The 14,627-nt window shown below is 39.0% G+C and overlaps 1 long non-coding RNA gene across 9 annotated transcripts in view; it reads right to left on the bottom strand.

The window, feature by feature from the left end:
• Positions 1 to 14,627, bottom strand: part of LOC140686869 (uncharacterized) — an 82,041-nt gene that overhangs the window by 62,365 nt on the left and 5,049 nt on the right. For all 9 annotated transcript variants that reach the window (XR_012060839.1, XR_012060843.1, XR_012060845.1 and 6 more), the window contains exon 3: positions 3,565 to 3,685. This is a non-coding gene — a long non-coding RNA (uncharacterized lncRNA). The remainder of the gene's footprint in view (positions 1 to 3,564; positions 3,686 to 14,627) is intronic.

Here is a 14,627-nt window from a genome sequence, read left to right as displayed (position 1 = left end):
TTTTTATGTTACTGTTATTTCATGAGAATGAGACAACCTTAAAAGTAATTGGAATCTATTGTTCTGAGAGAGTCTCAGGTTCTTTCGGTGGAGGGGGAAAGGGGTAAGGAAAGAAGAAAAGAAGTAAATGAAGCAAAGGAGTAAGAATACTGCTAGTGAAAGACAAGACATTAATTTTGTTCCTACTTATATCACACACAAATTAGGGACTGGCTTTCCTCCGATGACTTGTCGAGCACTGAGTTGCAGAAGAAGAGGCAATAGCCCATTTCTCACTGAACTTGTGACAGTACGTGGCATCTTATAGACACAAATCATTTACCCAGATCAAACACTCTAGCAGCAGGCCATAATTATCCTATTTTGAGAGACAAGAAAACAGGGGTTGAAAGAGTGTATATAACTTGACAAAAGTCAGAGGACCAGTAAACAAGAGAGGATGAATTCAAACTCAGATCTGAATGCAGAGTCTGCTCTTCTCACTCCCAGGGCTGGAAAATCCTTAACACACAGGCTCCCCAGCTCCCCTGCAGTGTTCCTGACACCAAGCATTTGCCATGGCGATGGTCTCCAGTTCTCACAGACACAGTGCTCTGTGCAGCCAATAACCTCCATTGGACCTTGTTCATCTACCTGCCACGCCCACCAGGCTTCACCATAAAGGCAGGAAAGCTGGCTTTCAAGTACATACAAAGCCATCCCTGGTCTTAACTGGGCTCTTATGTGGCTTCTCAAGCCTAAAAGCAGCCATGAAACTGCTCACAATTTGCACATGAGCCACAATACCTCTCTCCTTCTGTCTCCCCACCTATACTACTTAGCTGTGACCATTTAGATAATCTTGGATACAAATTTTGAAAAACAGAAAAGAAAGGATTCTGCAACAAGTATTTAATACTTACAATTTTAAATGACAAGTTACAAAGTGAGTATTTACAAACCGAATCTGCCTTCCTAGGTGTCAGTTTTTACAGCTTAAAAAATATAATAGCAAAAAGCTCTCACTTAGAAAATTAACTAAAACATAAACAATTATCAGGAATAAACTCAAAAATAATGCCCATGTTCTACATGGAGAAACTACAGGACTGTACTTAGGGGTAAAGTAAGAGATGTGAATGTAGAGACATCAGCATATTGCATGGAGGAAAGCAGTTTTGTAAAGATCAAATTTCTTCTAAAGATAATTCAAAACTTTTTAAAAAATCCTATGAAAACATTTTTCTGTTTTTTTTTTAACTTGAACAAAGTATTTTAGAATTCTTCAGGAATAATTAAGTCATAATACTAGCCAAGAAAATTTGGGATGGAAGAAAAGAATCGAAAAAAAATTACACTGTCAGATATTAAATAAATTTTTACATTTTGTAAGATATGGCGCTGGAGTAAGAAAGTAAGGTTGACAGAAATAAACCATGAGCTCAAAAATAGACTCTAGTGTACATAAGTATTTGTACACGTGGGATTTCAAATCAAAGAGAAAAGTACGAATTCAATAATTCTCCTGGGGCAGAGAATCACCTGGAAAGAACAAATTCTATTCCAGTCATAATGACCACAAGAAAAATTATAGAAAGTGATGTGAATATTAGAAAGTACTAATAACAACGAATACAACTCTTTGCTCACATTAATTCAACTTCCTTTCACTGTAACAAGCACTATTATCATCTCCAAATTAGAGGTTACAAAACCTACAGAAGAGATTTGTACCGTTATAAGAAAGTATTTCTAAGAATAATACCAAAAATAAACCCAAAAAGAAGACATTTACTAACTTAACTATACTTTGGGCCACAACAAAAGTAAACCTACTGAACAAAATGAAAGGCAAGAAATGACAAGTAAAAGCTGTGTGATACATGTTGATAAAGTCAAGGGGTTACTGTTCATAACATACAAAGAGCTGTCACAAAGCAGCAAGAAGCTCCCTCACTTAAATGTGTGCAAAGGACATAAGGGATCATTCACTTTTTAAAAGTCAGATGGCTAATAAGTGAAAAACGCTGAATACCTCACTGGTCATCAAATGCAAACTAAAACAATGAAAAAGCACTTTTGCTCATCATATTGGCAAATATTTTTAAAAGATATTCTAGCTAGTGTCCATCTGTGAGAGAACAAACTGTGAGCGACGTGTTTGGAGGACGACATGTCAATGCATATGTAAACTCTGAAAAACGTGTGTACACACAGACTCAACTCCACTTCTAGGAATCGTTTAATTTAGAAAAATTTAGTTCAAAAAGATGTAGTCATCAGGATATTTTCACAGCACTGTTTACAATGGTGGGAAGAAAACATGAACTGAAATCATATCCAGCGATATAGAATTGGTTACATAAGTTATTCTACATCTTTTCATTCCCCACTGGAGAAGAAATTTCTAGAGTCACTTGAAAAGAGCCTGTGATGAATGTAAATGTCACATCCAGGGACTAAATTTCCAGAAGCCTTAACTAGAGGAATACTCATATGAGATCACAGGAATATTTGCAGAAGAAGCATGCCAGTCAAACATCTTTTTGACAGTGGAAAATGGAGAAAATTTAAGTGTCCACCATCAAGAAAATTATGCAGTAAATCACAGCGAGCTGTGGTGTCTCAGGGGGCCGGAGTTTCAGCGTGGTCCTGGGTCTTGTCCACAGCAATCTCCCACCAAATGTGTCCTTGCACAGGAGACCACACCTGCACATCAGGGGACCCCTCCACTCTATCTGAAAGGACCGGGTGAGTCTGGATTGGGAGGATGTCTATGATATACACCTGAGTGAATAAAGCGAGCTGCAGAAAACATATAGTATGACCTTATTTTTCAATAAAGCATATATGCACACACATATACATGGATTTCTCAGATTCATGTATGTATCTATGTATGTATGTGTATATATATATATGTATGTATGTGTATATATATATATATGACATATATATATATGTCATAGGCATAAATTTCATGAAATATATATACCACATTGTCAACAGCTTTTACCCTCAGGAAATAAGGGGAAGTAATATAGGGGTCTATCGGTACCACCACAGTTCTCTTTTTGGTATTTCAGTAAAGTATACTTGGAATTTAAAGGTTAATTTAAGTCCGAAGTAAAATGGACGATGTCTCCACAAGACAGAATGCTATACTGGTCATTAAAAATCATGCCAGGGGAGTTAGAATATTGTAGAAAAACACATAAAAAGCCAAATGGAAAATGGAAGTCTCCACACAGTAAAGAGGCCCAGCGTGTTCGCTGGTTTTTATGAGATAATTGATACACACTGACGAAAAGAACAGAAAATAGATGTTAAAGTGTTAATTATTATCTCTGAATTGTGGGACCAGGATAGTCCATTTTGTCCCTTTTCTCAGACTTATTATATTAAATACACTATTTTTCATCTAAAAAAACATTTTAAGAAGTGTAGTACCACTCATTGGAGAAAATACACGAGTACATACAGAAACAAGTAACTAGGAGACACCGCAGCAACGTCACGCAATGTAGAAAGGGCGATCCTGATAAACACAGCGCAGTTACATAACGACCCACAAACTGAGATCACCTGCTGTAACAGGACGCGGCCCCCTTCTATTTGTCAGTTGTGTCTTCAGGGCTGAGGCAGTTCTGAGCACGGCCAGTGTCAGTGCTGGTGTCTGGATGGATGCCACTGGAGGTGAGGGCACCTGCAAGCCGAGAGGAAGAACAGAAATCATCTTCTACTTTTTCTGTCTTGTTTCTTTGTTACTTTAAAAGAGAGGCATAAATAAGATAAACTGTGAATCTTCCCTAATGAAATTTCAGTAATGAAACTGTTCTTAAAATCTTTACAGCTTATATTTTGCCTATAACTGTCTTTTCAACAAAGCATCATATTTATTAAATGTTAATTAACTCAGTTAATTAACTTCCTGTTGAAACCTTCTATTAAAGAATATGAAATGCATATGTAAAAGCACCACGCCTATAGTGACTACCTTAGATGTCTTGACGGCAGTGCAGTCAGCCCCCACCATCCCGTGGCACTGAGCTCCTAATGCTGTTAAGAGAGCACGCTGCTGCCTCAGATGGAGAGAAACTGTGAAAGCATTCTCTGAAATCTACAGCACTGACAAAACATAACTGACAAATCCCAGGCTCCTTGGAGGCTGTCATTTTCGTTTTCTGTCCAAACACAGTCAATGAGCAGAACCCGCCCCATTCCCGAGCCATGGGACTCACGTAGGAAGGAGTTTGGGAGAAATTTCCAGGTATAGAATGTAACCAACTATATGTAGAACTCTGACAAATAAAAGATGAAATACTCTGATTCTGGAAGACAATCAAAATATTCTCCTAAGCCTTAGTAGCTGGAAAGGTTGGGCTTCTCCTTAGCCACTTATTTATTTCACAGCCAGCGAGCATCTCCCACAAACCCTGTTTCCCTGTGTCTGCTGGGAGCCTCGTGCACACTCTTGATGTCCATCTTATAAGGCACAGGGCAGAGGCGTGTGTCTCACGCCTGCAACCCTCACACAGGCTTGCCTCCTAACCTCACTGTCTGAACTTGGCCCCATTTTCTCACCTGTTTATTTGGCATCTGTTCTTCTTTAAGCTGCCTGAAGTGCTACTTGGAACAAGTCAGAAGAATGAGTGGGTAGAGAAATGGACAGATGAACAGGTGAGAGATGGGCAGACAGACAGAGAGACTTCAAGAAAAGGGGAACAAAGAAAATTTCCTATATAAAATCCTCTTCTAGTCAGGTAAGAAAACCACCACAGAGAAGTGTGAAGAGGCAAGTAGCTTAGGGCTGTTTCCAGGATTCCATGTAAAGTCACACCAAGAGATGAGAGGGTAGAACTATAAATAATAAAAGAAAAAAGCACGCATTCTTGGAAAATATTATCTACAATATGTACTTTCTAAAGAATAGATTCAAATCAGATGAGCGCTATAACACAATCATTGGGTATTTACAGAAGTGAGAATCCCATCTCCAAACCACAAAGCATCCCTTTGGAACACTGAGAGTCTACACGGTGTGGTCATAAAGCCATCTCCGCAAATCCATTCTATCCTGCTCTTAGGAGAAATGAGCAGCTGTGCTGGGGCTCCCCACGCACGTCATTTACACCCTTGAGCACATTTACGGGGGAGGGATGCCTTGGGAGCCCCATCCCTGCAGGACAGAAAACAAGTCCAGGAGAGGCTAAGCTGACCTACCAGTTCTCCATCTCACAGGACTGGTCACTCCAGAGCAGGACTTGAACTCGGACCCACATTTGTAATCAAGTTACTACCGTGCTTTGTGTGCTTTTTGTGTGTATAATCCATTTGTTTCCGACATGAAAGGATATTTAATAAATATTCGGTTGTCTTGTCTATCTCATTAGCTCACAATTAATCTTTATATTGTTGAATTGTGCTCTTTTCCACTGGAGAAAGCAACGGAAAGAGCAGGGGTCAGAATGAGGTGGGGCTCCATTCTTTATTTGGTACCTCATCTCATCCAAGTCCCCAATGAGAGAGAAGGGGCAAATGTTCTCTTCAACTTTTAAAGAGAGGGCTCCACTGATGGTGACTTACTCTACTCCAAAACCAAGACTGGGGGTAGGGCACATGCAGCAACAAGAGCACTATCACATGTAGGAAGGCGAAAACAGCTCACGGGAGGGCTCAGGGGGTCAGCCTGATTTAATTTCAATCGATAAAAGAATAACACACTCTAAAAATACTAGCATGCAATCGATTTGCTCTTTCTTGTCATCTAGAAAGTTTTCGCAGTCCCCATTTAACATTATCATGAACCAGTGAAAGGATGAGTTTACAGACAGGGAAACTCAATGCCACAGGCAGGCTGAAAACCAGGCTGGAGGAAAGGAAGAGAAACGGCATAGTTAAAAAGAGGGGAAAGGCTGGGAAAATGACATCATCACAAGGACTCTCAAGCATCATCCAACAATCATATAATCATTCATTCAAGAGAGAATTACCGACGTCTCATTTCATGCAAGATTTTACAGAGGGCAAAGCAAGAGTGCAGCGTCCATGTTGGCAGCAAGTGGCGGGGCTCAAATACACTTCTGATCCCGGTACCTTGCACACTTGTCCTCAGTATAAAGGCAAAGAAAAAAAGTAAAATAATACTCTGTAAACTCTATGCATTGTTGAAACAAAATTAAAGAAGACCTAAATACCAGGACAGACACTCCACACACATTCCTCTATCAAAAGAAAGTGCTCTTGGAATGGCAGTGCTCCCAAGAGCGATCCGTATATTCAACGTGGTCTCCATCACAATCCCAGCGGGCTCCTCTGCAGAAACTGACTAGTTGCTGCTACAATTCATATGGGAATTCGAGGGTCTCAGTAACCAAAACGTACTTGAAAAAGAAGAACAACGTGAGAGGACTTGTAATTCTCAATTTCAAACCCTACAGCTGTACCTCCAGATGATATTAGAGGCCATTTTTAAGTTATTACTGTGTTTATCCTTATTTTCTAAATTGTGTACAATGAATATACCTGAAAGAATAAGAAAAATATAAAGTAAGGTATCTTTTAAATCATGCACACCGATTCATTCAATGGGAAAAAATTATTTTAACTATAAAGAGATAAATAAATATCTAGTGAAAAGGGACTACTTTAAAACAAGTGTGCATTTACAATTTTCATAAATTGAAAACCGAATAGCAGAAATACATCAAGTTTCTAGGGAGACCGGTGAAACATATTAACAGTTATTTTCAAAAATTCTAATTGAACAATGAAAACTCAAAGGGAAAATCGTGATTGACAGCCCACAGCAAACACATGGAGAGCAAAGGCCTAGATATCACAGTTCCTTTAAATCTGCTACTAACTCAATAGGAGAGGAAATTCCTCACTGAGGGGACAGTGGAATCCCATGCATAAGACAGGATACACAGTACAAACTGCAGTAGTATCGGGAGTGCATATCTTAGAAGAATTCTAAAGTTACAACATTGCTGAAAAACTATAAAAACAGACAGACAGATTAAAACACACAGTCATATATATTATATAGAAACATATGAAGTCTGCTCCCATTTTGCATAGAAATACAAACATATATGTTCATTTATGGGCATTGATTACTTTATCCCAGGTAGAATATTTCAACTAAAACAAATAATCAATAATACACACCTCTTGTCAAATCTAGTTGATAAGTTACTCTGCTATATAACCATAATGTGTCTAAGATAGACCTAAAATTAGTGGAAAAGATCTTTGTATGGTTTCTTGAACTCTTTTCAAAATTCCAAGTTTAATTTTTAAATATATCTGAGCAGTATTTCTATATGATCTTTTCCCTCGTGAAATGAACAACACAGTCTGTTGTCAAAATTCTGTCCTTACAATGATTCACGAGCACCATATCCTCACAAAACTGCTGGACAGCAAGGCATTATCCAGACACTGTGACAAAACAAATGAAATACAAGGAAGACAGTGACCCTATTCTGGAGGGCTTATAATCTGTGTCAACACCGGGGTTTTTATTTGATTGGTTTGATTGTTAGAAAAATAAAATCACTCAGGTACATTCTTCTTTGAGCATTCTGTAAGTCATGGCTCTGTTTTTAGTGAGTGTGATGAGCAGGAAAGGCTTGAGCATGAATTGATTAGGTCAACTAGCATCAATCATCACTCGAGAGTGAGTAACAAAGAAGTAAACTGATAGAAATGTTTCCGCCTACATGAGACCTAAAATAAACCTACACTGATCTCTGCAAGGAAAATGAAGGGATGAGGTCCCCAATGAGAAAACAAACTAACAAGAAATCAAAAAAGGAAAGACTTTTTCATTAACGAATCCAGGAAGGAGTGGAGCATGTTGGTGAACATCACAGATGCTGGGGACAAACATGAGGGTCTGAACTCCCACAGCACTGGGTAGCTGTGACACTGATATGTCAGTGAAATTTTCTGCATCTCAGTCTCCTATCCATAGACTGGGGCAACAACAGCACCCGTCTCCTTGAATGGTCCTAAGAATTAAGTTATTTTATATATAAACGTTTAAATAAAATACCTCAGATTTTAACTATTACCCCAAAGCACAAGGAACAAAGAAAAGAGTGATAAATTGGAATTCATCAAAATGTAAAACTTTGCTTCAAAGGATACCATCCAGAAAGTGAAAAAACAACAGACAGGAGAACATTTTTTCAAATCATTTATCTGTTTAGGAATTTGTATCTTCAAATAAAAAAAACCTCCTACAAATCCACAATAAAAAGAGAACTCAATTAAAAAGTGAATAAAGGATCTGAAAAGACGGAGAAGATGGAGGAGTAGAAGGACGCTCGTAAGTCACCCTCTCCCATAAATACACCAAGACCCACATCTACAGACCCACTCAGCCAACATGAGCACCTGCGAAACTCCGACAGAACATCGCCGTCTTCAAAAGATAAAGATGCCAAAAATCTGGTAGGAGAAAAGGAAAAAAGAAAGAACAAAAGGCAAAGCACCGCGGGAGGGTTCCCGCGGGATGGGAGCGGCAAAGGAGGACTGACGCTCGCTCGCTGGTCTCCCCTCTCCAACTAAGAGGCCAGCGGGGAGGAGGGGGAACCTCCGGGGCTTGCATCTGTACAGAGCAGCCCTTGTCTGAGAGAACTATGTTAAACGGGCACAGAGCGTACCCCCGAAGCCCAGCCTGAGACGTGGGCCGGCAGCGGCGGGCAGGGCCATGTTGCACAAGCCGGGCGGAGGACGGGGGCGGCTGCACGGAGGCAGCCCCAGGGGACTGCAAGTGGCTGAGCGCCGTGGCTGTGGGTGTACAGGGCAGAACAACCTGGGCCCTGCATAAAACAGCAAGGTTGATGTGCTCTTGGGGGGAAGGTTGCATACCCCCATCTCTGAAAACCCACGGAAACTTTTTGGGGGAAGAGAGGTGGGGCTCAGGCAGAGCCGCCATATCGTCCGGTGCTGAGCATCCAGGCGGGGGCGGGGCCGAAACCTGCATCCGCACCGAAGGGCTTAGCAGCCTCAAGGGCCAGACTGAGACGGGCCTACATCCCGGGGCAGATAGGATCCTTCCATCCTGGTCCCTCAGAGAACTTGCTTCACAAAGACAAAGAAGGAGCTGGGTTTTGGCCCTCAGCAGGGACAAGGCTGTCCCTCGGTCTTCCCGGAGCACAAGTGCGGAGCGCCGATCAGGGCGGAGAGCGCAGCTGCACAGAGCAGCTGAGCTACCGGTGGCGAAGGTAGAGGGAGAGCGGCCCCCCGCCTGTCGGGCAGGAACACAACCCCTGACCGAGGTGCTGGGAGGGGGCACGACCGGCCCTCCTGCCTGGCCAGTCTGCAACATCTGACTGCGCCATCCGGAGGGGCAGTGACCCGCCCGCCCGCTGACAGCAGAGGAGAGCTGCACCTGACCCCGTGTTAGGAGGAGGTGCGGTCTGCTTGCCGACAGGTGCTGGGAGCAGTACAGAAGAGGGCGCCAACGGAGGGCCTATGAAAACAAGCTGAGCTTCCAAAACAGGACGAAGACAGAAGGACTTCACATTAAAAGCACACAGACTCCAGGAGAACACCGACAACCCCCCTTTTTTTTTAAAATCTGTTTTTACCTGTTCTATTTTCTATTACTCTCATAATTTTTACTTCTTAATTCATTTCTATTTCTCTTGGGTTTTGATGTCCTGTTATTGATTAGACACAGGTTTCAAATACATCTATTCATCTCCCCCCCTTATATTTTAAAGATTTTAAAAGGACGTCTCAACCCGATTAATTCTCTGCTTCAACTCGCGCATCTATTATTCATTATACACTGTTTCAAACCCTCTTTCTCCCTTCTTATAAAATTCGTTCTCCCTCTCTTATTTTTTCCTTTTCTTTCCTAAGTTCTATTCCTAAATGGGCATTAGATAGATAAAATACTTAAGATCCAAATTAGACAACTGATACTCCATAAACCACAGTGCCACAGAGGTATGAGCAAGATGAGGAAGCAGAGAAACCTTTCCCAATTAAAAGAACAAGAGAAATCCCCTGAAAGAAAGATCAATGAAATAGATATCGATAGACTACTGGATCAAGATTTCAAAAAAGGAGTGAGCAAATTGCTGAAGGAATTAAAAGAGATAGTGCTTAGAGATATAAAATATGTCAAAAATGAAATTGAAGCTATAAAGAAGAGCCAAGTAGAATGGGTAAACTCATTGACAGAGATGAGGAATGACCTAATAGCTGTGCAAAGCCGAGTAGATAATGCAGAGGAATGAATTAGTGATCTAGAAGACAGGGCAATAGAAAGCAACCATTCAGAAGAACTACAAGATAAGCAAATAAAAAAATAATGAAAATAGCATAAGGGACTTATGGGATAATATAAAGTGTACCAATCTTCGCATAATAGGGTTCCCAGAAGGGGAAGAAGGATCAAAGGGGATTGAAAAGGTTTTTGAAGAAATCATGACTGAAAACTTCCCAAACTTAAAGAAGGAATCAGATATCCAAGTACAGGAAGCTCAGAGGGTCCCAAACAGGAAGAACCCAAATATACCCACACCAAGACATATCATAATCAAGATGGCCATAGTCAAGGATAACGAAATGATTCTAAAGGCAGCAAGAGAAAAGCAAAGATTAAGTTACAAGGCAACCCCCATAAGGCTCTCAGCTGATTTCTGCACACAAATACTACAGGCCAGAAGGGAGTGGCAAGATATATTCAAAGCCCTGAATGAAAAAAAAGATGCAACCTAGGATACTTTATCCAGCAAGGCTATCCTTTAGGATAGAAGGAAAAATAAAGAGTTTCACAGACAAAAATAAGCTGCAGGAGTTTACCAACACTAAACCCATGCTAAAAGAAATACTGAAAGGGCTATTCTAAATAGAAAAGAAGCAGAATGCTACAGAAATGAGAAACTCACAACTGGAAAGGTGATAATTCATGAATTGCAAATAAAGTAAACACGAAATTATAAAAGAAGACATGCAAATCACTGAGAGTGGGAGAGGGAGGCAGGGAAATATAGAATATTTTTTCTTTCTTTTTTAAATGTTTTAACGATAGGATGGGTTTGAGATCATGTTACTATCAGTTTAATACAAACAGTTATAGTAATGGGTTAATAGATTAAAAAAAAGGATAACCACAAGCCAAAAATTTACAAGGGAGTCACAAAAATTAACTAAAATCAATGATAATACAAAGGAAAATTATGAAACCACAAAAGGAAGAAGAAAGGAACAAAGAGGATATACCAATTCAACTGCAAAGATAAGTTTAAAATGGCAATAAACACACATCTATAATTAATTACTGTAAATGTTAATGGACTAAATGCTCCAGTCAAAAGACATAGAGTGGCAGACTGGATAATAAAGCAAGAACCTTCAATATGCTGCATAAAAGAGACCCACTTTAGGGAGAAGGAAACATATAGATTGAGAGTGAAAGGATGGAAAAGGATATTCCATGCACATGGAAAAGCCAAAATAGAAGGTATTTCAATACTGATTTCAGACAAAACAGACTTTAAAACAAAGGCCATCAAGAAAGATAAAGAAGGACATTTTATATTGATTAAAGGAGTGATACAAGATGAAGATATTACTCTCGTTAATATATATTCACCCAATATAGGAACACCGAAGTACATACAAGAATTACTAACAGAGATAAAGGGGGATATTGATGGGGATACAATCATAGTTGGAGATTTTAACACTGCATTAACATCACTAGACAGATCTTCCAGACAGAAAATAAACAAGGCAACAGAGAAATTAAATACTACAATAGAAAAACTAGATTTGGTGGATATTTTCAGAGCATTACACCCCCAAAATAGGATATAAATTCTTTTCAAGCGCACATGGAACATTTTCCAGGATCGACCATGTACTTGGGCACAAAAGAAACCTGAACAATTTTAAGAAGATAGAAGTTATCTCAAGCATCTTTACTGACCACAATGCCATGAAACTAGAAATCAACAACAGTGAAACAAAGGAGAAAAAAAGGAAAGCATGGAGATTGAACAATATGTTATTGAAAAAAACAATGGATCAATGAGGAAATCAAAGCTGAAATTAAGAAATACCTTGAAACAAATGATAATGAAAGCACAACCACTAAAAACCTATGGGACACAGCAAAGGTAGTGCTAAGATGGAAGTTTATAGCGATACAGGCCTTCCTCAAAAAAGAAGAACAATCTCAAATAAAGAAGTTAACCCACCAACTGAATCAATTAGAAAAAGAAGAACAAAAAGCCCAAAAAGCAGCAGAAGGAAGGAAATAATTAAGATGAGAGAGGAATTAAATACAATAGAGATTAACAAGACCATAGAAAAAATCAACCAAACCAAAAGCTGGTTTTTTGAAAAAGTAAATAAAATCGACAAACCTCTGGCCAAACTCACAAAGAAGAAAAAAGAGAGAGCACAAATTAGCAAAATAAGAAAGGAAAATGCAGAAATTACAACAAACAAAATAGAAATACAGAATATCATACGAGAATATTATGAAAAACTACGTGGAAACGAACTGGATAACCTAGAGGAGGTGGACAAGTTTCTGGAAATCTACTGTCCAACAAAACTGAATCAAGAAGAAACTGAACAGTTGAACAATCCGATCACTAGAAAGAAATAGTTATAGCAATTAAAAACCTCACTACAAATAAAAGTCCAGGACCGGATGGCTTCACTGGGGAATTCTACCAAACATACAAAGAAGAACTCATACCAGTCTTTCTCAAACTCTTCCAGACAATTGAAAAGGAGGGAATACTCCCAAACTCATTCTATGAAGCCACCATCACCCTGATACCAAAACCAGGCAAAGGCACTACAAAAAAAGGGAATTATAGGCCAATATCACTGATGAACATAGACGCCAAAATCCTCACCAAAACTTTAGCAAATAGAACCCAACAACACATAAAAAATATTATACATCATGACCAAGTGGGGTTCATCCCAAGGACACAAGCCTGGTTGAACATACGGAAATCAATCAATGTAATACATCATATCAACAAGAGAAAGGACAGAAAACACATGATCATCTCAATCGATGCAGAAAAAGAATTTGATAAAATTCAACATCCATTTATAATAAAAACTCTCGCCAAAGTGGGTATAGAGGGAACATATCTCAACATAATAAAAGCTATATATGACAAACCTACAGCCAGCATAGTACTCAGCGGTGAAAAACACAAAAACTTCCCACTAAAATCTGGGACAAGACAAGGATGCCCACTATCACCACTCCAATTCAACATAGTCCTGGAAGTCCTAGCCACAGCAGTCAGGCAAGAGAAAAAATAAAAGGGATCCAAATTGGAAAAGAAGAGGTAAAACTGTCATTAAATGCTGATGACATGTTACTATATATAGAAAACCCTAAAAGGTACACCAAAAAGCTTCCAGAGCTGATTGAAGAATTCAGCAAAGTAGCTGATTACAAAATTAACGTTAAAAAATCAGTTGCATTTCTTTACACTAACGATAAATCAACAGAAAAAGAAAGTAAAGAAACAATCCCCTTTAAAATAGCACCCAAAGTAATAAAATATCTGGGAATAAATCTAACCAAGGAGGTGAAATATTATACACAGAAAACTATAAACCATTGATGAAGGAAATTAAAGAAGACTTTAAAAAATGGAAAGATATTTCATGCTCTTGGATTGAAAGAATCAATATTTTTAAAATGGTCACACTGCCCAAGGCAATCTACAGATTTAATGCAATCCCTATCCAAATACCCAGGACATATTTCACAGAACTAGAACAAATCATAATAAAAATTATGGAACCATCAAAGACCTAGAATTGCCAAAGCATTACTGAAGAGAAAGAAAGAGGCTGGAGGAATAACTCTCCCAGGCTTCAGAAATACTATACAGCTATAGTCATCAAGACAGCATGGTATTGGTACCAAAACAGACATATAGACCAATGGAACAGAATAGAAAGCCCAGAAATGAACCCACTTACTTTTGGTCAACTCATCTTCAACAAAGGAGGCAAGAATATACAATGGAATAAAGACAGTCTCTTCAGCAAATGGTGTTGGGAAAACTGGACAGCAGCATGTAAAACAATGAAGCTAGAACACTCCCTTACACCATATACAAAAATCAACACAAAATGGATTAAAAACTTAAACATAAGACAAGATACAATAAACCTCCTAGAGGAAAACATAGGCAAAACATTATCTGACATACATTTCAAAAATTTTCTCCTAGAAGAAATAAAAGCAAGAATAAACAAATGGGACCTAATGAAACTTACAAGCTTCTGCAGAGCAAAGGAAACCAGAAGTAAAACAAGAAGAATACTTACGGAATGGGAGAAAATTTTTGCAAGTGAAACCGACAAAGGCTTGATCTCCAGAATATATAAGCAGCTCATACGACTCAATAAGAAAAATTAAACAACCCAATCCAAAAATGAGCAGAAGACCTAAACAAGCAATTCTCCAAGGAAGACATAGAAATGATCAAAAAGCACATGAAAAAATGTTCAATATCACTAATTATCAGAGAAATGCAAATCAAAACTGCAATGAGGTATCACCTCACACCAGTCAGAATGGCCGTCATTCAAAAATCCAAAAATGACAAATGCTGGAGAGGCTGTGG

The sequence above is a fragment of the Vicugna pacos genome, chromosome 18 (genome assembly GCF_048564905.1).
Source record: "Vicugna pacos chromosome 18, VicPac4, whole genome shotgun sequence".
Taxonomy (NCBI): domain Eukaryota; kingdom Metazoa; phylum Chordata; class Mammalia; order Artiodactyla; family Camelidae; genus Vicugna; species Vicugna pacos.
Note: the sequence above shows the minus strand (reverse complement) of the source record. Positions and strands in the feature narration are given on the sequence as shown.